Source organism: Chroicocephalus ridibundus, chromosome 6, assembly GCF_963924245.1.
Source record: "Chroicocephalus ridibundus chromosome 6, bChrRid1.1, whole genome shotgun sequence".
Lineage (NCBI taxonomy): Eukaryota > Metazoa > Chordata > Aves > Charadriiformes > Laridae > Chroicocephalus > Chroicocephalus ridibundus.
In genome coordinates this window covers 53,886,086-53,907,956 of record NC_086289.1, presented here as the reverse complement: position 1 = coordinate 53,907,956, position 21,871 = coordinate 53,886,086, and the positions used below count along the sequence as shown (strand labels likewise).

At 43.3% G+C, this 21,871-nt stretch overlaps 1 protein-coding gene across 5 annotated transcripts in view; it reads right to left on the bottom strand.

Moving 5' to 3' along the window:
* The window catches only part of SPSB4 (splA/ryanodine receptor domain and SOCS box containing 4), a 185,027-nt gene that overhangs the window by 71,034 nt on the left and 92,122 nt on the right, over positions 1–21,871 (bottom strand). Inside the window, exons 1-2 of one of the 5 annotated variants that reach the window (XM_063339904.1) lie at positions 20,805–21,023; positions 15,800–16,038 (exon numbers count right to left, since the gene is read on the bottom strand). The exons of 1 other annotated variant lie outside the window; for it this stretch is intronic. The gene's annotated coding sequence lies outside the window, so the exon portion shown is untranslated. Of the gene's footprint in view, positions 1–2,802; positions 2,827–15,799; positions 16,039–20,804; positions 21,024–21,871 lie in introns of those variants that run through there. 3 more of the 5 variants (XM_063339901.1, XM_063339900.1, XM_063339905.1) reach the window with 3 other exon arrangements.

Below are 21,871 nucleotides of genomic sequence, written 5' to 3'. Positions count from 1 at the left end.
CAAAAAAGATAAGAAGTAAAAAGTTGATTTTCAAATTCATGTGACAGTTAAGTTACTGTATAAAAAAATATTATTTTTTGGTGGCTGGTCCCACAAAGGTATATGTGCACATCCGAGCATAAAACAGCTACCTCTTTAAAATCAAAATTAAACTTAAGCCCCAAAGCCCCTCACATCACGCTTACAGGAGGATTCAGAACAATCACAAGAGCTGCTTCCCACTGAAACAGTACCACAACTTGAAAATTACCCCATATGAAATCAGCTTGAACAATCCCCCTTACATCTTTCCAAGCCATGTAAAAAGAATCTGAAAGTTTAAACAGTAATTGCATTTAACTTGACGCCTGCCATTTCCAGTATTGCAGAAGCACTCATAGGTTGTTTCAAAGGTGCGATGGCAAATTTTGCCCAACGAAGCAATTCAAGACTTGATTCCCCACTAATAATCCTGAGGGGAAAGAAATACTGACACTGATATACACACAGGGAGGCAACAAGGAATAAATGTCATCGGGTAAGTGAGCCTTCCTAGGAGGACACATGCTCAGGGATTGTGTAATTCCTTGAAAAAAGGTGCTTGATTATTTGAGCTTGAAAGAAGGATATGAAAAGGGAAAATGTCAGATGTTCAAAGGGAACCCTATCGATTTCTCTATGAGATTTAGCTCCACAGGCCTTTGAAAACTTCCTTGTTAAAGCACAAGACAATTGCCACATTCCTGTCAGGGTGCTGAGGAGAGATGGCCGGGGAAGTCCTCAGAGCATCCGCCAGTATCACTTCCTGATCACATGAGAAACTCCACTTGGCACAGAGCTTTACCTGGCAAATCACCAAGAGATTATAAACACCAAAGTGACTCACTTGGCAAGCCACAGGCAAACATTCTTCCTAATGCGCCCCAAACTGTAACATAAATAGGCTGCTAATAGATAGATCAGTAATTCAGAGGAGTAAAATGCATCATTATAAGTACATCGATACGTGCACAACTGTGCCTTTACTCTGGGACATGCTTAGTAAGTACTTCGGTTTGAAACCGTATCTTCCGATATTATGTCTTTCTTCATATAGGGACATTACCACATAATTTAATTATATAATGAAACATTTTGCCAGATAGCTTTGTATGGACATGGGACTGAATAACAATGTAGAAATCTTACAGTTACTGATGCACTCAAGATGCAGCAGTTCCTAAGCAGCGGTACAGCTCAAAAGCTGCCTTTCATCAAACACTTTGCCCCCCACTGTAACATATTACACTCTCTCACATCCTAGTTCTGGGGAGCTGGTGGTTGTTCTCAGCTTCTGTTATAGGGCCAGCTATATCCACGCTGATCTCATTCAAGTAAATGCAAAAAAGAGTCAACATTTAATCATTTGCACCAGTACAGCAATACAAGGTGTGACCCCATGCTGGCTGTGATCTAACAGCTCTGATTGCTGGTCTTTGGTAGCAACTGACATGAAAACTTTACATGAGGCGGCAGCGAGGGGCTGCAACGCACACCTGCTCACAACCCATGCAACATCAACGTGGGCTCCACAGGGAGCGACTCATGCAGAAAGTCCTGCTGGCAGCTCACAACCATCCTGCTGGCTGCTTGCAGGAGCAACCTGTCTCAAACCAAGACCATCTATCCCCTTTTCATGTCTGCACCCTGTCCATTTACACCAAGCAGATGGCAGAGACCCACAGTGAGGCGAGGAATGGCAGCAGAGGCACCACCTTGTCCTTTACCCCGCCAGAGGCTGCTGTTGGAGGAGCACAGCCCTCCTCCACTGACAAACATCCCCTCCCTGCTTCCACACGTAACACCATTCTTCCAACGCAGAAGGCTCAGAAACACCACACTCACACCATCACTGTCAGGATCTCCAGGCAGCTTCTCCCCACGGAGCTACACAATTATCACACAGCAGTGGCTGGTGGGAAAGGCGAGCAGAAGGCTCGCAAGGGGAAGAGAACTGACTATCGATTCATCTGGCAAAGGTTCTCCAAAGCAGCCTCCTGTCTGCAGGGCTGGACGGCCGCACCACACAGCATTGGTAAAAGCTGTGGGTCGACCTGAAAGGACAGAAGATTATTCCTTTCAGATTACGTTCTATTCAATCCATTTACAGAAATATTTGGTTGTAAAACCTTCTCAACCGTCTCCTTAATTAATAAAAACTTGCTGAAGCACAGCACTGTCATTCAACTCCTGTGACTTTTTGTAATATTATACTACTTAGAGGAACTTGGATTTCCTTGCCTGTGACTTCTCACTAGACACATAAATATTCTGAAATTAAAAGAACACACATTTGCACTGTATAGTTTTGCTTTGAATTTTTTCCCAAACTTCGCTCTTCCAGTAATTTCAAGCCACTACAGGAGTTAGAATGTCAGAAAATATTTCATTCTGTCTCAATATACATGACCTCCCCATTATACTCATTTAGTTACTACAACTGAAACACTGTATTTCATCACTTATCCCTGTGATAAAAGGTATTTTGTGGAAAAGAAAGTAGTGTTTTCATGGGAAGAACCACACATTAGTACACTCCTGCAGCAACAGGAAATCTCTGGTTGAGAAGACTGTTATGTTTTTGTAACCTAAATTATTTCTGTCTCACAGTTTCACATTTGTGCCATGCTTTGTCAGGATATGATGATTAGATTAAACGTACTGTACAAGAACAAGCCAACTCCAAACAGGAAAAGTGTGTCAACGTCGCTTAGCAGTGTCCTCATGCAGACTGCCAAAATATTTAGGGAAATTATTCACAACAAAAACACAAATTATACTTACCAGAGAAAGGCTTGCTGGGACATCACTTTGCTGTAATTAAATAGCGTGCATTTTTTAACAATTCAGTATGTTGGCATCCGTAAAACATAACTGCTGATAAAAAAGAAACATGCTTTCTGCAAAGTCAGCTTTCAGCATTCATAGTTATATTTCCCTCTGGATTATCATGAGCTAGACATGCAGAAAGCTTGAAAAACCATGCACAAGAAATGACACCACATAAACGCAATTCAAAACTACAATAAGAAGGTGTTAAGGCTTAGGTTAATTCTGCTAAATTGACACTTATCAAAAAAGTGAGAAGCTAGGCGAGTCCCAACTAACGATACTGATTGGTGAAATTGTCTATCAGAGAAAGCAGGGAAGGCAATCCCTCTATCTAGCAGCATTTCCCATTCTTTTTGCTATTGACCCTCGTTGGGCTTTTTCCTCCCTGCAGCCAGACCTCACTGCCACCTCCCCCGGCTTTGTCACCACCAAGCACTCCTGAACGCTAAGAGAGCTGCAACAGGAGGCTTTGAACCAAGGCCTCTTCTCCGTGGGCACCAAAATTGCTTGTTCCCCAGATGCCCAATACCCACTAATACCCAAAGTGTTTGAGTTCTCCGAATCTAACCCTGGTCCTAACGACTCTACGGGAGGAATAGGAAGAAGAAAAACACCAGCTCTGCTTTGCCGGGCAAGTTGATGAAGAAGGGTTAAAAAGTTCAAGAACAAGGACTTTTCCCTCCATCTAGACAATGTAAAGGCATGAGGCCCAGTGTCTATCAACTACGTTCCCAGCGTGCAAACAGCTACATAACCATGACAACATTGTTTTGAGGGTGACAATGAATTAAGCACATTTTTGGCACCCTAAAAAGATTGGCCAGCTTGGATTCAACTAGAGATCCTGGTATCCAACATTGTTGATTTATTGCCCATTTTGAACAATGTTGGCTTTCTTTGTCAAACTGGGAATATACAGTAACAACGCATCCAGCCAAAAATGCTTGGACACTTTAAACTATCCTGCACTACAGATAAAATTTTATGCTGCATGCACACTTAGCAAATGACATTTAACATGTGGGATGAACAATGCAGCAGTAAGTCATGACTCCTTCAATTCCTGAAAGGAATGCAAATCCTGAAAATCCCAAGGACATTCCTCCGTAAAGGGTAACTTGTTCTATAATGTTACAAAAATGTAATTGTTTCAAAATTCAAGATAAGCTTGTTATTAAAATAGACTGTGCATTTAGCCGTTTGGAATTAGAATAATCTGAAATACCACACCATCTGTACCACCAGAGTTAGAAGCAGTTTAGTCATATGATGAAGAATTCAGAAAGAATCTTGAGTAGCTATGAGTACAAGTGGAATGTATATTTTTAAATACTTCCATTTACTGTAGTTTGAACTGAGCTGACTTGAGGTTTTGGGTTGGTTTTATGCCTTCCATCTCTCTGCATGTGTTTCTGGAATTTGCCTCTCTGGTACTGAAAGTTGGTTTTAAATGCAAACATTTATATTCTGAATAAACATGAAAGATGACAAAAACCCACTTTGATTCTGTAAACAGATTTTTTGCATAATGACTTCTCAGTTAGAATACTGCAATGTAGCTTGAAAAACAAATATAGTAACATAATACAATAAAAATTACCTTTTTTACTATGTAAGTACTTTTTAAGAACAGCTACATTCCAGTTCTAAAGTTACTGAAAGGAAACATTTACTTTCTTTTCACGGTATTTAACAGGAATACCCATGTGACTCCACAATTACCATAAGCTTACAGATGTTCAAGCTGCTACATCCCTTCCACCACCCCTTCCTAGTCATTCTTCCCTTTTCTCTTGCAGCCACCTGCATTCAAATGGCCTTGAGATGGCTCTGCCTCAGAAAACTACGGTAGGTAAAATCTAGTATTTTATTTTGCCAGGTTATTTCCAGGTGGATAAGCCCTCTGATCTGGCACATCAGACAGTCATGTAAATACTTGCTCTGGCGTAAGGGAAGGGAGAGGGGAAAAAAGAAAAAGCTGAAAGGCAGAACCACCTATTTAAGCAGCAGCCCAAATCGCAGAGCAAATTTCCACAGTCACTTCAAGGTGCCCTGAGAGGCACAGCTGAACTTCACGTCTAAATTCAGTACAGTTGAGCTTCTGCTTACATCTTCCTCACCCTTCTGCCATGAAACGATGCATCTTTCATCCCTCAGCCACCCCTCTGCTACAGTAAATACCCTCCTGTCTTTCCTGAATGTCTGACGTAGCCTTTCTGAATATTCAAGTGTCAGGGTTATATTGAAAGAGCAAATTAACACATGAAAAAGGCTTAACACCAAATTGAGAATTATGTTTTCAGCTCTACTTTGCATTTTACAGGATCATTTGCCATTTTACATTTCTACTCAGCTCTGCTTCACCAAATAAGTAATACCAATAGGTGTCAGACCAAGTGAGATTTAAAGCCCAAAGAATAATTAAGTTTTAAAACTGCAGTTTCTCTCCAGTCATTCCTACTTCTCACCAGTCTAATACTTTTTAGATAATTTATTTTACTTATACCTCTACAGCTTTGTAGAAGATCAATACCCCTACAGCTTCAATTTCAAAAGCAGAGCCTTCATTAAATGATGACCACGATGGCTGAATACCTTCCCACTACCTTCCTTTTGCTGTAATGTACAGTGGAGCCAGTTGGCCTTCAAAATGAAAAACTAGAAAGTCATAGATGAGAAAGAGACTCCTGGAAAGCTAGCCAGCAGCAAATCCCAGTGGACGCGCCAGAGGTGATCCCTGACAGGATTGAGGGGAGGACCACAGCTGATAGAAAGTGACAATCAGTCAGACGAAAGCTTCCCTAGCTTAACACAATTATTCACCAAAACTTTATTGCAACTGCAGAAACTGTAATAACATGCTCTAGCGAAAATCTTGCCCCTTAGTTCAAGGTTCAGTCATAGCATTATACATGTTAACGTATTCCAAGCCTGGTGAGCCTCCGTAAATCATCATGGAGCCTAGGTCTACAACTGGTTTTCTAGGGGCAGTATCATGCTGAGGATAAGGAGGAACACCCACTAATAGCAGCTCCTGTTTTTTAATCACGAGGCTGCTGTAGACTTACCAGACTCTGCAAGAGATGGCTCCGCTCTCACAGTGTCTGTCTATATGTTTTGCAGTCGGTGGATGAGTCGAGTGCTTACCCTTCTCTACCTTTTTGTCTTCAAAAAGACATTCACTAACAGCTTAAAATTTGCAATGCTCTTGGAATGGCCGAGATACTTTTGTCATCGTCTTTCGCTTTTAAGCCTTACTTTGTTTAATTGTCAGTTGAATTAAACTGGCAGCATACAAACAATACCTGTCAGATTCTCTCACCGTTGGCGGGCCAGAAGCAAACCCATCAGATGCTCCAGCTGAAGCAGCCCATTAGAGGCAGCTCCTGATCTGACCTGGACAGCTTTAATACTTCCAACAGTGCTGCCAAACGCCAGTGACAAAAACATATTGTGCCCCTGGCCAAACACAACAGACAACTGTTGAAGATATTCTCCCCCCTGCAGCAAGTTGAACAGACTCAAAAGATGATGCCCAAAAAGGCTGTCTCGGACAAACGGTGGGTGATGTGTTGTAGGGGAGCAACAATCGCACAGAGGGCTCAGGGCCATTCCCTCTGCTCGGGGTTGCATAGGCAGAGGGGGAGGGCAGGGTTGGAGGGAACCCAGCCATTGTGCTTGCACAAACATGTAGAAGATGAATACAGGAGAACAAGTTCAGTCCTGAACAAAAGCGTATTCTTTTGTTTAATAGGAAAATAGGCTTACACAATCACACCATCTGCATCCCTCCTAACCCTTCCCCCTTAACTATTCCAGTCAATAGCCACCACCAGCCAAATTTGACACCGGCAGCAGGCTCAAAGATAACTATGTTCCTCTAGGAGGGACAAGCTGGGGAGAGGACAGAAATCTTGGAAATGACCGCACAGAAGATCAGGCTGGGCTGCGTGTTCACATCTTGCCAAAGAATCCAGAAGAGAATGAACTCACTTCATAGCTGTAACTGCGGGCAAAGTGTCCGAAAGATTTCAAGTTAAGTCAGCCACAAGACACAAATCCAGGAAGCAACGCTTCATTAGTCCTGCAGTTTCTAACGTGACTTCTTTTAAAGAACAAAAATTAAGTAAACAAACTTTATATATCTTAAGGAAGCATCATCACAAATTCAGATTATGTGGATGATTTTGTATTTCCCAAGTGAGGCGACAAATGAAGTTACATACAGCTTTTGAGCGCTAACAAAAAGACAAACCAACTTCCTGTTAAATAAATGTTTTCTCCAAAAAAACTCAACACATTTTTTAAGCAACAGCAATCAATTTCATCTGTCTTAAACACACGCCTCTGCTAAAGCCCATCTGTCAGTGGAGAACAATTGCACAGACAAATGAGGATGATGGAGAAAGTAATATCATAGAAATAAACCGCCTGAGCTCCAAGCAACAAAATTGATTTTCCTTATGCACATAAAAGCTTTCCCATTTTTCAAAGTTGTATTTTCATTTGTGTTTGCTATTAATTTAGGAAATAGGGCACTTGGTAATGCAGGAGAGGCTGGGAAAGGCCACAGGGATTTAAGGAGTTAAAGATTTACAGCCAGCTATGTCCCCACATCAAGATGCTGTGGCTCCTCCTGGAGACACAAGGGAGCCATGGTGAGAACCCAGGATGGGTCTCACAGTGGTGAAAACTATGTGGAATGTTACTTTCTTTCTGGATCCTTCATTGCCCTAGAGCCAGATTAAGCAGAAAGGCTGCCTTTTCAAACAAACACTGTTCTACAGAGAACAAGTATCCCAGACTCTTTCCAGTGTTAAAATCAGAGAGGGCCTCCAACTAGGAAAAGCCATGGTGAAAGAAGTTGCTACTCTGAGTAGCGTTTACATCTCTTTACTACTGACCTAACAGTGTACAACCTAGAAGAGTTTCATGTTACAAGTGCCAACAATTCCAGGTATTTTTGACCACAGGAAAGTACTTTAAAAAACCCACACTAGACTTCCTAACAGAGGTATGGATAAAAATCAATCAGCTTTGTGCCTACCTACAGGAATCTCAACACAGACTATAATCTGTAAACTCAAATGCAAGGTCTGTATTTCTCAAAATAACTTCACACTGAAGTTCCCACTGCTAAGCAGTCTTCCACAAAGTATTTTCTTTCAAGCGGCATTTTATTTGTAACAGTTAATTACTAATAATATTTAATTCTTTAATGCATTGGGGGAAAAGGGACAAAAAAAAGATTGAAAATTATTTGGAAGAAAATTGTACCAGGATGCAAGTTTTGAGGGGAATAAAAAAATACTAGTACTCGTTCTCTAGGTGTACTATCACTGAAATAAAATAACTAGCATCACATTCTGGCAATCTTGCAAAACCTATATAAAAATAAACATGCTACAATTAATCTTTGCACAAAGCAGAGACATTTTAAGAAAGTAATTTATGCAGTACAGAAGTTAAGTGGAATGTTAAAATGTGGAAGTTTACAAATGCTTCTAACTACCTGAAGAATTTCTCTCATGAACAGTGATCTTCCCCCACAGTGAGGGAAGGAATGAAAAACAGGTATTTTCAATTTCCCTGCATATCATCTTCATCACAGATTTATGGTAAAGAGCTACAGATTTATGGTAAAGAGCTTTCAGCTACAATCCCGGTCTTTCCGGTCTCCCTCTCTTTTCCAGCCCTTCCAGTCCTCCTTTCCCTGCACATCCCATTGTCAGCTTCTTTAATACTAGGAAGCCACATGTGGCTTGCTCAATCATGCAGCCTTCCTGATGGACTTAAATTTGTTCTCATATTAGGACTCAACTATTCGCAGAAAGCTGAAACATCCCCAAAATAATTACAATTAGGCAAGACTGGTTTATAAAGGCTCACTGGCTTTCATTAGTCATCAAGACGTAAGATTCTACACCAAACTCATCTCATTGCATAACAGAAGGAAGACTTTATTTGTGTGACCCTGTTGGGCTTTCTCTTCTTAAGAATTAAGGCTTTGACTCTCCCCCACCTTCAGAGCTCTCTACCTGCTGACCTTACTCCAGAGGCTTCATCATCACAACTAATGGCTAGTGGATGCTGCTCCTATTTTCTCCACAGGCACTGGCCCACTCTAATTCCTGAAGATCACTGGTTTCCAAATTATAAAAAACAGCTGCAAATATTATCCATACCCCACAGATGGGATTCACCTAAATAAATTTCGATTCTATGGTGCATCAAGAAGACTGTGGCCAGCAGGTCGAGGGAGGTCATCCTCCCCCTCTACTCTGCCTTGGTGAGGCCACACCTGGAGTACTGTGTCCAGTTCTGGGCTCCCCAGTTCAAGAGGGACAGGGAACTGCTGGAGAGGGGACAGCAAAGGGCTACCAAGATGATTAGGGGATTGGAACACCTCTCTTATGAAGAAAGGCTGAGGGATCTGGGTCTCTTCAGTGTGGAAAAAAGACGGCTGAGGGGGGACCTTATCAGTACTTATAAATACTTAAAGGGTGGGTGTCAGGAGGATGGGGTCAGGCTCTTTTCAGTGGTGCCCCAGGACAGGACAAGAGGTAATGGACACAAACTTGAGCATAGGAAGTTCCACCTAAACATGAGGAGGAACTTCTTTCCTTTGAGGGTGGCAGAGCCCTGGCACAGGCTGCCCAGAGAGGTGGTGGAGTCTCCTTCTCTGGAGACATTCCAAACCTGCCTGGACGCGCTCCTGTGCAACCTGCTCTAAGGTGACCCTGCTCTGGCAGGGGGCTTGGACTAGATGATCTCCAGAGGTCCCTTCCAACCCTATGGTTCTATAAGCTCATCACCGGGTTAAAATTAAGGCCTGTGAATACCCATTTCACAATGGACATAAAAGTAAATCTTCTCCAAAATTAGAGGAGAAAACAGAGGAAGGAATTAATCTCATACACTTCGAGAACAACATAACAACTTGTTTAATGTTCCCCTCAGAATCAACATTGAGAAAGGGGGAGAAACCAATGCATACATAAGACCACCAAAAAATACTCAGACATTCTTTTCATGTTTTAGTATCTTTAAGACATTTACCTCCAACTCCACAGCATAGGTTCTGAAGGCTAGTACAGCCCACCTTTCCACCACTGATGGAAAGAGAAAGGACACCCAAGCACACTCAACCACCACCTTTCATTAGGTAGCAGATACCTGGTTCAACACCAATCTACAGACTCACCAGTAATTATCAAACCATTTATGTCACGATTTTGATTAGCACAGTATAATCAACGGGAGGAGAAAAGGCAGCAGTAGTTCAGGGTCTTCTCTGAAATTCTTGCACAGAAAAAGAAACATTATAAACACAGCTCCCCGTTTTCAAAGCTACTGCATGGATTTAAAGACAACCTATGTGAGACACTGCTTCTTCTAATACTGAAAAAATACTTGTATTTATTCAGAAAACTGTTCAAAATAATCTGTGGCCATGTACCAGTGGAACGGAGGGCATGTTCCTGCTGGGAGGGCAAGCCAGAATGAGATGGAAAGACCTATAATTTGGAAATCAACAATTTGTTTGGCCTGCAGCTGAAAACATGGAAGATGAGCCACATGGAGCTCCAGGCTACCACAATACCCAAAAGTCAACCATAGATTTGTGCTGCAGTAGTTACTAACTGGCGAGTTCTCTGGTACCATCAGCTCTGAAGCAGAGCAAAAGGCAAAGGGAAAAGAAGTGCATGCTCTTCTCTGTGGAGGAAGGATTCATTGTGATCTAAGCAGGGGGGAACTTTCAATACTAATAAAAAAATAAGGTAGCCCATCTCCATTCAATTGCACTGTGCAGAAATCACTATGATTTATGACTTCTGCCGAGATCCCAATTGCAGAAAGGAAAAAACCCACCCCTGTGTGTGCCTCTCATACTAAGCATACACCATGTCATGTCTGTGCATGACACAAGGGCAACGAAGGCTGCCTGCTTTACACAAAATATTAAAGGAATTAATTCCTAAGGCAATGGGAAAATACTACATGGGAGAACTTCCAAATCACAAATTCTGCTTATTTAAGCTAAGCTGCTTAATCAAGTTAATTGAAGGAATTAAGAAAGCATCTGGAGAAGAACACATTCACCAACCAGTCTCTAGCCACTCCTGATCTTGTGTTGCTTTTTCTGGGCGCAAGTTCCCCTGCTGGCACAGTACAATCTATCATCAGCCATTACACTGATTACCATCCATTAGTTTTGCTAAGTACAGGCATGAAATTCAAACCTACTTTTGCTATTTATTTACAAGCTATTCACGTACTTGATATGAAGCAACTGTATAATGCTTCATGTTAACAAGAGAAGAGTACTTGAATATTATGACCTTATCTTCACAAAAAATTGTATACTGAATTTTTTGTCTGTCAAGACGAGCAGGAAGCTTACACTCTTTAAAAATACATCTGATTCATATACAGCAGGGGAACGGGTAAGAACCCATGAGAATGACAAGTTTTAAGTATCAGTCCCATAAATATAAAATTCAATTAAAACATCCTTCTAGAAAACACTGAGAACAGAGTTGGTACTCTTACAAAACGATGATTTTTCTTCCCTGCTATTAAGGCGGAGTGATTAAAATGAAAGATAATCCCCTTTATTTCAAAAGCTAATTATTACATGTAATAAAAATTTCTTCTTGCACCATAAGAGACCTAAACACAAGAACTGAATTCCACCAAGACCATCAACCCACACATCCTTGCTATAATACAGTAACTGCTCGAGTTTTCCCTTACACTTATATTTATGCAATAGACTATGAGGCTCAGCTTTGATTTCAGCATCCCACATTTCTTACCACTTAGGAAACCAAACACAGAACAGCTGTGGAAGCAGAAACCACTATATGCAAATATTCAGATCAAAAAAAGTACAAGCAGAAAATCCATTGTGAAAAGAAAATCCATTGTGCTCTGTGCTGAAAGCTGTACTAAAATGCCAGTTCTGCCTTGGTGTAAAGATATCCAGAGGAAGCATTCCGCACCCATTTTTCCACAATGGGTGTAAAGAGCTGCCTGCTCTGCACAGTTCAGACGCCTGAATGAGTTAAGTGCCCAAGTTGTGTATACTGCCAGCATTGCTCCGGGAACCAAGCTGCTTGCTACAGTCACTACTATGTTTCCTGCATTGCTAATTCAGACATCTAAACTTAGATGCCAGATTTAGGCAGTGGTTTTCCCACTCTTTTCCAATACCCCAAAATGAAAAGAAAAACGCTTCTGCATAATTCACTATCTTCACCCATTTGCAGAACCAAACAGGATATCAGGCCTCCACACACTGGAATTATGTTACATCAACAATCAATCAATCTCAGCAACCTCTAGCTACAGGGAAAGAGATACACTCTCACCCCTCATCTCCTGAAGCTGCACACCAGGCAGCATTCACTACTAAGCCACATTTCTGCCCAACCTCAGGCATAGCTCCCCAAGCTCCGCCAAGTTCCAAACTATTTTACACCAGGGAAAACATAAAGTCTAAAAATAGAGGCAGTAAAGGGAGAAGGTTGGCTTCTGTATTCATTAAGACTTTCTGCTCACACGTGCTCTATTAGCAGGATGTGGATGGAGTAGAGCAGTAAAAGCTAGCTGATCAGTCAGTCTCACATCCCTGGAGTGTTGATACACTTCAGCTTGAATTTCCCCCGCGTGTCTTCTTCCAACAGTCAAACTGAGATGGCCTGGCACACATGGATTTTTTCTTCTCTTGCACTATTATTCAATGTTGCTAGAAAGAGGTGCAGATGAATAAAAATAAACGGTTGATTCTTGTTACAGGCTCTAAGAGTAAGAAACACAAGCAATTATCAATGCTGTAGGTGGCTCACTGAAAAAAAATAATAAATAAATAGAAAATGTGGACTGAAGGACCGCTGTTTCCCTAGACATGAATTCAAGGCAGCAGCTTTATGCACGTTCTCCCATCCCACCGCAGCTTATTGAGGTGCGGGAAGGTACGTTACCACATCAGTGCTGACTTCTCACAAGAATCTGAGCATCACAGAAGTATCTTACAACAACTCTGAGAGTTTCATTTGTGCACCCTGCCCATGAAGTCTATTTTTACTCCCCATTTCATTTTTTAAATCCTGATGAACACTTAAGCTTAGTTGCGCTGACAAATTAATCACCTTTTCTCCAGGTCTTCCAAGAAGTTGTGCTGTTGAATGTTCCTCTCCTTTCCTCCTCCCGCTACATCCGTGCTTCAGCACATGGCTACTGGGAGAGTTACTGTACAGGCAAGCCCTTCCTTCTCTGCCCTTCCATCTCTCCACCCACACGTTTTGCTTCACATACCGTTAATATGATTGTTAAGAAACTTAAGAACAACCACTACATATTCCAGGTCTCATGCTCATGCTTGTTTAGTATAGCTCCTTCTATTTAAACCTCAAAGGATGAGATAGGATACATGTTGTAACAACTCCTTCCTGAGCACATTCTCACATCTTTGGTGGAAGATCATTGCACTTACAACGCTGCATCTTAGTCTAAACAAGCCATCAATGAACTAACTACGTGTAAGATTTTCTAGACTACTGGAAACAGTTACATCAGCACTGACCAAAGTACAAAGGAACTTCTTTATTTTATGTTTTAATCATTTTAAATAATCAGCAGCTTCAATGCATTATTTGCCTTTGAATACCAAAGATGACAGAAAACACACCCTTTTTATCTTGTGACATCAAAACCAAGGACTGTATAAATATTTAGTGAACGATCAGTACACTCTGAATTAGAAGTGAGAACATCACAGTAAGAATTACCCAGATGTTAACAGCATCAGAGACTGACAACACTGAAATGCAGGGACACAGTCAACAGCTGGCACAACCCAAGTGTAACACGAATATGCAGCAACGGCGTCAAAATGAGGTCGGGATGACAATGTTTGGTGTCTTTTATACACTTTGATGTGTCTTCATCTTGAGTTCAAACAACTTCTGTCATCTCTGACATGCTTGATAACAGTTCTCTACAACAATGGGGAAAATAGTATTTTGTCCTTTTTATGATACATCATAATTTATGAAAACCAAGATGACATGATGCAACTACACCGTCTTGAGAGATCACAGCCCCAGAATAACCCCCTAGCTGCTGTGCTCCACAGACAGGGACCTCGCTAAAGCATGGGATGAAACCATCAGAGTTCAGAAATGAACCATCAGTTCATAAATTCGTCAACAGTCTCAGGTTTAACACATGCTGCTTCTTCCCTATGCAAAGGATAAAATAATGATGCTGCTGAAGTGAACTAGCTGGAGCCCCAAAATATTCCCAGGGCCTTGAAAAAGTTCAGCAAATGCTGGTATCACACACTGAGGTCCTCAGTTTAAGTCCAGGTAGACCAAATGATAAGCCTACAAGGAACAGATACTCAATTCCCTATGCAAATATGTCACACAAATCTGAAAAAATATCTTCAAGTCAACCTTTTTACAGGTTAAATAAGGATAAACTTTGAAGATAACCAAACAAATGGAGTAGTTACATTTTAATGGTCTTTTTTTAACCTCAACTAAGTGTCTCTTTCAGCCAGAAAAGCAAATAATACAACACAAACAATGCCATAAAGACCAGATTTCAATTTTAACTCTTAAATCCCCAGATTAGCTACACTGAATTTCAGGATCATTTTTAACTTGAGCCAACAATTCACATAAATGAAGTCAAATACAGGATACACTACAAAATAATACGTAATTACATCACTGAGCAAGAAATACTAGTATGAATAAATTAATATTTGAATTTCATTTTAAAGCAACTATTCACTTCAAAACACTACAATGATTCTGCTGCCAAAAAGCACATGACAACCTTTGGCAAGGAACACAGCAGAGCTTATTCTGGAAATGGAGTCTAAAACATTTAACTTGGAAAACAAAGTTTCAAAAGTATCACTGCTGACCCCCAGACTGTTGTATATGTCCAAGCTACCTTAAATTAATTTTCAAAACAAGAAACCTTTTATTATTTAGCTAGTAACTTACAAAATAGCTAAAGTTCTGAAATAAAAATTCCCTTCATCCAACACTTAATCCAACTATTTCCTTGGCTACACCAAGGTTTGACTGTCACAGCATTTTATCACGTGTGAAGCAACACAGTCATCATTGACAAAATTGTGCATTGTGTGTCTTTTATCAAAAATAGTTTAATTATGAAATAAGCTCAAGATTTTTGCGAATAGGTCAGTGTTCAAAGATAACAACAGCCAACTTTCTTCCAAGCTATTTCTGGCCCACCCTAGCAAAACTATTTTTCAGAATATTTTTAAATAAAAACAAAAAACCAAACTCATAGATCATGACCATGCCTACCATCACCACTTAGGGATTTCTGTGGACAGCACATTCTCAGTATGAAACATACCACTGACGTAAATACTTTGTGCAACAAGGCTCTCTTTTAAAATTGTGACCTCCAATATCTAATGAAAAATGTAGCCCTCCACTGGAGGGAATTTATTGCTGCGTTCATTGAAGAAGAGATGGAGGAGAAAAAGTAAAAATTAAATGACAATTGAATACTTAAACCTTTTGCCAGCTTTGAAAAATCCCACCGTTTTACATGCCTAAAGCTATGCAAGTGCTCTCACATGAGTAACGCCCCCTTGAAAGGGCAATTCTAAATAAGCCAATTTTTAAATATTCGAGAAACACCACTTTCAACAAAGGCTACTGAATTTAAAAAAGAATCGGAAGCAGCATTGCTCAGACTACTGAATATTGCAGTCTAATCACAAAAAAAACTGGAAGCCACATGAAGTAGCTGCTGCTGCTGGGTGTAGAACGAGTTTGAAAGGAGGTACCAGCCTCACTTTTCCTCCCTCACACAGAGCTTTGCTGCGTTCAGGTACCAAGCAGAAAATCTAGCCAAGAAATATGATAGCAAAGTGCAAGCCAGCAGCCCTTACCGTAGCCCTTTATTGCAGCCTCAAGACTGAGCCACTCCACCGAGGGGAGGTTTCAGGAGACAGAGCTATTGCAGTTCAGAGCCTGGTTAGGTTCCAGGGCATGGACTGGTTTCTGCAGGAAGGAAATCCTCATTCTTCTGACAAGACAGCATAAACATGGGTAATCTTTTCTCTCATTCTCAAAAGCCCTTTGCAAGATCTTCTTTGGGAATTGTTAACATAGGAAGGGACAACCCAGCCTGAAAGAAGACAAGTGCATGCCAGACTTTGACAATAAGGTAAAATGAGAAAGAAGAACGAGCTTTTGGAAATCGATGTATTTAAATCAAGAAAGCAAAATCAACTAAAGAGTCTGCTGTACAGCTCTGAAAGAATTAGTTTGCATTCAGCTCAAAGATGGATTTCATACTTTGGCGCACACCAAATCATACTTGTCACTTCAGCCTCTGACAAATCCTCAAAGATAAAGTTGCTAAGTCACCCGGGCTCTGCACTGCAACACAATAAAACCTGTCATCTGACACCAGTCAAGAGCAGGATTAGCCAGCGATGTTCAACCCAAACATACACAGAATAAGCAGAGAGAAGCGAAAAATTAAACAAAATACTGCTCAGCATTGGTCTAAATGCACGTGACTTCAGTATGAACAGATTTAGGCCAAACCTGAGCACCTGTGTTTAGCCTAGGTACTTCATTTCTTACTAAGGCAGAAAAACAGATACAAACTCCCTGATGTGGTTTTTTTTTGGTTTTTTTTGGTTGGTTTTTTTTTTTGCTATGGACAAAACACAACAAATTGTGTTAGATTTCTGCATTTCAATTGCTACACACATTAGGAGCTGCACTGCATTGGCCTCTGTGGCAAAGATGACATTCCTTTTAAAAAAAAAAAATACACATGCACAACAAACATATATACACACACATACACATATTTAAATAGGCTAGTACCTGTCACTACTACATTTTTCGTTCAAAAGGAAGCAAAGGAAAGAAGTCAGCTCTATCTAGTGCTCCCCATGGCCAGGCCCAGTCTTCAATAGAGCAGAGATAGCCAAAATACAGCCATCAGGTTTTAATCAAATATTGCCAGTCGAATTGCAAGTTGCATTCTTGAAGCCCTGGCACCCCAGGAGCACTGCTCTCCCTTCCACAACACTGCTTGTGCATAAAAAAATCATAAGCCACGTTCTTCTTGCTTTCCTCTTTGATGCACTTTTCCACGCCGACACCAAAGCTACCAAGGCACATGCTTTTCTTTAAGCTTTGCTTTAAAATTAAATCTCTTCAGGGCAAGGATTCTTCTTTGCTAGGTCATGAATGCTGCCCATTACACTATCAGCTTTCCACACACACACAAAAAAAAACCCAAAGCCCAATTTCATCACTATACAATCTAAAAGACTGTGGGCCGCAAAGCAGTGCAAGCAGCTGAGGCCAGGAAAAGGCATTTCCTGACATCATACCCGACATCATTTTATAGTGGGATTCAGATAGCACCCACCATTTCACATACTCTTACCCTGGAGGGAGCTCAGGTCCAGTACACAGCTGCCTTCAAGCAACAGCAGCTTCAACAGTGTAAGAAAGCAACTTCTTCAAAGTAAAGGACAACAGCTGGTTGTTCCTTATTAGTAAACTCTCAATTCAGCCCTCTTAAGAGTGATGCACCCTGGTATATTCGTAGGATATGGTCTACTGACCATGTTAGCGACCCACATGCAGCTTTCAAAGCAAAAAAGCAAATAAGCAGAATGCCTCAACCAACGCCCACATATGACCTGAGCATAAGTTAACTTAAAGAAGTCTGAAGACATCAACTGCTCTTCCAGGAAGTACATGATGCATTAACATCTTACCCTACAGCACAGCCATACATCAGCTGACAGGGTTCTCCATCGCCCAAACCACATGTTAAGAAGGCAGCTGTAAGCCATCCCTGAAAGACGTGTGCTGCAGGGAGCGACACGGATTCACTCTCGTGTGCACAGGCCCCAGAGACATGTACGGGCCAGGGAGCTGCCTGGTCTGGAAGTTTCAGTCCACAGCACATGTTTATTTTCAAACAGTTAAGGCCAACAACAGTAACTTCCAGAATTATTAGTAAATATTTAGTAACACATAGCAACCCTACATTAAGTTTTGACTTCAAAAATTGGTTAGCTGTTCAACAGGTGGCCTTAAGCATTGTCTTCATCACAGAGAATGGCTTCATAAATACATAAGACCCCAGGACAAGACAAATGGCCTACATCTCCATTAGTCTCCAGACATGTACAGTACTAACATAGCTCCGCAAGCCCACACTGAATTAGCTGCATCCATCTCAACAGTGTTTTGCCAGCATGGAGCCCTTCGCTGACTGAGTCAGGAGCCCAGCTTTGCGTCCTGGATGGCACTGGGACGGCAGGCACCTCTGTGATACCAGTGATACCAGCCTCTGCTCCTCTCTACCACCAGTCTTGCCCTGGCCTTCAGCCAGGCTTTACAAAGTCCAGCAACGTTTACGTCAAACTTCTATCCTGGGAAACCTGGTAAAACGAAAAAGACGTCTAGATTTCCTTTACACGGATATTCTATTAAGAAGAGTGCATTTATCCTCACTAACCGAGGGAGGAAACGGAAGCGAGCATCAAGGCCGCTCTGCGTTACCATTATTCAAGCTGGGATTTGCCATGCCTGGAAGCACTCTGAAAGCCTCAAATTTGCACTGAAGTGATGTTGCTCCAGCACAAAAAGAATCGAGTAAAGGATGTGAGTGCAGCAGCAGTGAGCAGCCAAGCAGGTTCAAGAGACAAGAGAGCTAAAACACAGCATGGCTTACAGAACTCGAATCTGGTAAAGGCATCCCCCTTTCTACCCTCCTCTTCTTGGCCAAGAAGAATTATGGGGATGGGACAGTTGGGTATCTAATATGATGTTGCCAACCACTTTAACCAAGTATTTTTAACAATTAACATCTCAGAGAACCATGCTCTGCTTTGTTCCTCAACTGCTATCACTATGCCCCAAATGTGTAGATAAAACAGCTCCTCAAAGTCTCCAGCTGTCTGAATTAAGAAATGCCAACTCAAAGTATCCATCACAGAGTCCTGCAACACAGCATTGAGCTCCATTATGAAAATTATTTTCCTTCCCCACAAAAAAGGACAGTGACCTACACACAGAAGGGCAAACAATGATTGTGAGGGAAAACAAGACAAAAATAGCTTTCTTGATTTTTCTTGGTACATGGAAAATCCATTACAGAAGTTTACACAGCAACAATGATGCCTGACAAGTTAATGAGCTGCCGTTTGTGGAGTCACAGGAGAGATGGCCCATCATTCAGAAATTCCTACACTGCACAAATGCAAGTCATAAAGATGACTGCGACTTGGTCAAACCAGAAATGAGAAGTTCTGGTTCTTTCAAGAAGCAAAAGACTCAATTAGTACTTCATTAGGGGAGGGTTGTGCTTCTATGCGAAAAAATAAAAATCTCACAGCTCTAAAAAGCTCCTCGCAAAAAGGTGGCATGGCTTTATTACTCCAAAGCCTGTCGAGCAGGAAGCCTGGTGTTTCAAAGCTGCCTGAAGTGACGTTTGCAAAGACAAACAGAAGTCCAGTGAGCATACTGGTAGGACAGTATCTATCGGCTCTCCAAGCCTAACAGCGCCGGTCTGTACTTCCAGAGCAACACCCACATGAGGGCCTCAGCAAGGCACGGAGCTGTCAAGTTTTATCATCCTTGTGACGCAGGGAAGTACCGGGCCTCCCTTCAGCCCTGGCAGGGACACTGAGGCACGGGACGGTCATCCAAGGACATCCAGAGTCAGCAGCAAGACACCGAGGCACATCAACTACCAAGAAAACCAGACTTCCATTACCAAGGCCAGTTATAAAACTTCCACTTGTTATTAAGAGAAGGTATGGTCTCTGGCATTACTCTGTCAGCGGCACCAAATAACCTAACAGCAATTTGATATTCATGTCCCCGATGGGCTGCTTTAGTTACAGAAACAACATTAAAAATGTAGCATCCTTTGAGACGCTGTGCGAGCCGGGCCAGTTTCAGCCACAAGCATCAAGAGTAACTCTCTGGGGCTGTTTTTCCCCCAGAGGATAAGCTTCACAACGTGGAGATACCTTATCGGGGATCACTTCTGTCACCGAAGGCAAACGGAGCACTGTGAAAATATCAGTTCTGACTTAAGCACTGAAGGGCTGTAGACAACATCAAACCAGCGACTGAAGTAGCGGCTGGCCATCTCTCTATACAGGACGCTTTCCCCCCTGTAGCAGTATGCACTCTAAGTCCTAAACACAAAGGAATAAAACGGATTGCTGCCAGCACGGCCGCTGCCACAGCAACTTCCTCGGCCGCCCTTAGAGCGCAGCCACCCCTCTCCGCAGCGCCGAGCGGGACCCCGGGGCAGCCCCCGGCACTCCTGTGGGAGCGGGCCCCCGCCACCCACAGCGAGCCCCGCCGCCCGGCGGCCGGCGTTCGGCAGTAGCGTGAGGGGCGAATCCAGTCAATACCTTTCTTTGTTGAAACCCAAGTCTCGCATACAAATTCGGGCTTGACTCGACAGAGGTTCAGCTTGCCTCTTACCCTTGCTGAGAGGATAGTTCAGTATTTCAGAGCTGTCTAAACAGCTGAACTGAGGTCTGGCTTTTACTGCCGGAAAAAGCACCAAGTAACCACGGTAAAATATTAGCTTGTGGCAACCGTTAGGCAAGAGATTTTGCTTTCACCAGCGCAAAGTCAAACAAACTCAGTTTATAAGAAACGTAAACCTTTAGCTATCTAACATCTAGAAATAATCCTCTTTTATAGCTCAGGAAAGTAATTTCTATTGTGAAACGCTTCATTATAAACCAGAAAACGTCTCAGAAGTGTATTTCTTTAAACACCAGCTTAAAAGCCAGCACTGTTTAAAAAGAAAACCACCTCGTCCCGACATAGCGTGCAACAAGACACGGAATTCCCACGAACAGAAGCACCCACCCATCGCAAACTTACCATAAAACCCCACCGAAGCCCCTCCGCCGATCCGCTACGCCGGCAGCAAGAGAATCCAGAGGGAGAGACGGGAATCACAAGTAAACAAACTCAAAAAAAAAGAAACGCCGAAAAAGCCAGACGCCGTGACTTGCAGGAGCGTCCCCTTCACACGGTCCTCTCCCCGGCAGGGACACCGATCCCAGCCGCCGACTTCCCGGCGCTGCCGCCGCGCCGGGGCCAGCCGCTGCCCCGGGGAGCAGCCGGGAGGCGCCGCGGCCCGGCACCGAGGCGGGCGCCGCGCCCGGGGGGCTGCGGGCGGCTGCGCGGCTGGGGGGGGGGGGTGGCGCGGCCCCCGCTGTCGCTCGGCTGGGCTCCGCGGGGCTGGGCCGAGCCGGGCCACCCGGGAGCCCCGCCCGGTGCCGGCGGGGAGGCGGGAGGCGGCCTGCGGCGGCTACCGGGCTTTGTGCGCGCTGCCTCCCCCTGGGCCGCCCGCCGCCGCCTCATGCGAGAGCCGGCGCAGCTGGGGAGCGCGGCCAGCGGCGTGCCCCCTCGCGAAAGCCGATCCCGCTGATCTCATCACCGCGGGTTACTAATCCAATGACCGGGGAATTAACAACAGATGGCGACGCCCCTTCCACCCCACCACCACCGCCCCGGCCCGGCCCCCGAGCCGGGCAGCCCCCGCCCGCTCCCTGCAGCGCGGCCCGGCCGCCCCCCGCCGCCCACGCGTGGCACTCGGCCTCGGGCACGGACAAACTTTTCTTAAAAGGTGCGGCCGCCCTTCTCCATCCCTCCCTCCATCCCCCCGCCGAAGCCCTTGGGGCGAGAGGGAGCGGGCGAGGCGGTGCGCGGCCCGGGAGGCTGCGGAGACCCCCGGGAGAAGCCGGCCCCGCGATCAGCCTTTCAGCTTGCCTTTCAGAAGAGAGAGCAACAGGGAAATGCCAAAAATCCTGCTAGTGGGTTCCTGCTGGCACCTCCTGGTCTGCAAGGGAGAGCCGGAGCTGGGGACGGGGCAGAGATTGCACATGGGCTGAGGATAAACACAGCGTGTATATTCTTGGGGTGGTTTTTTGCATTATGTGATA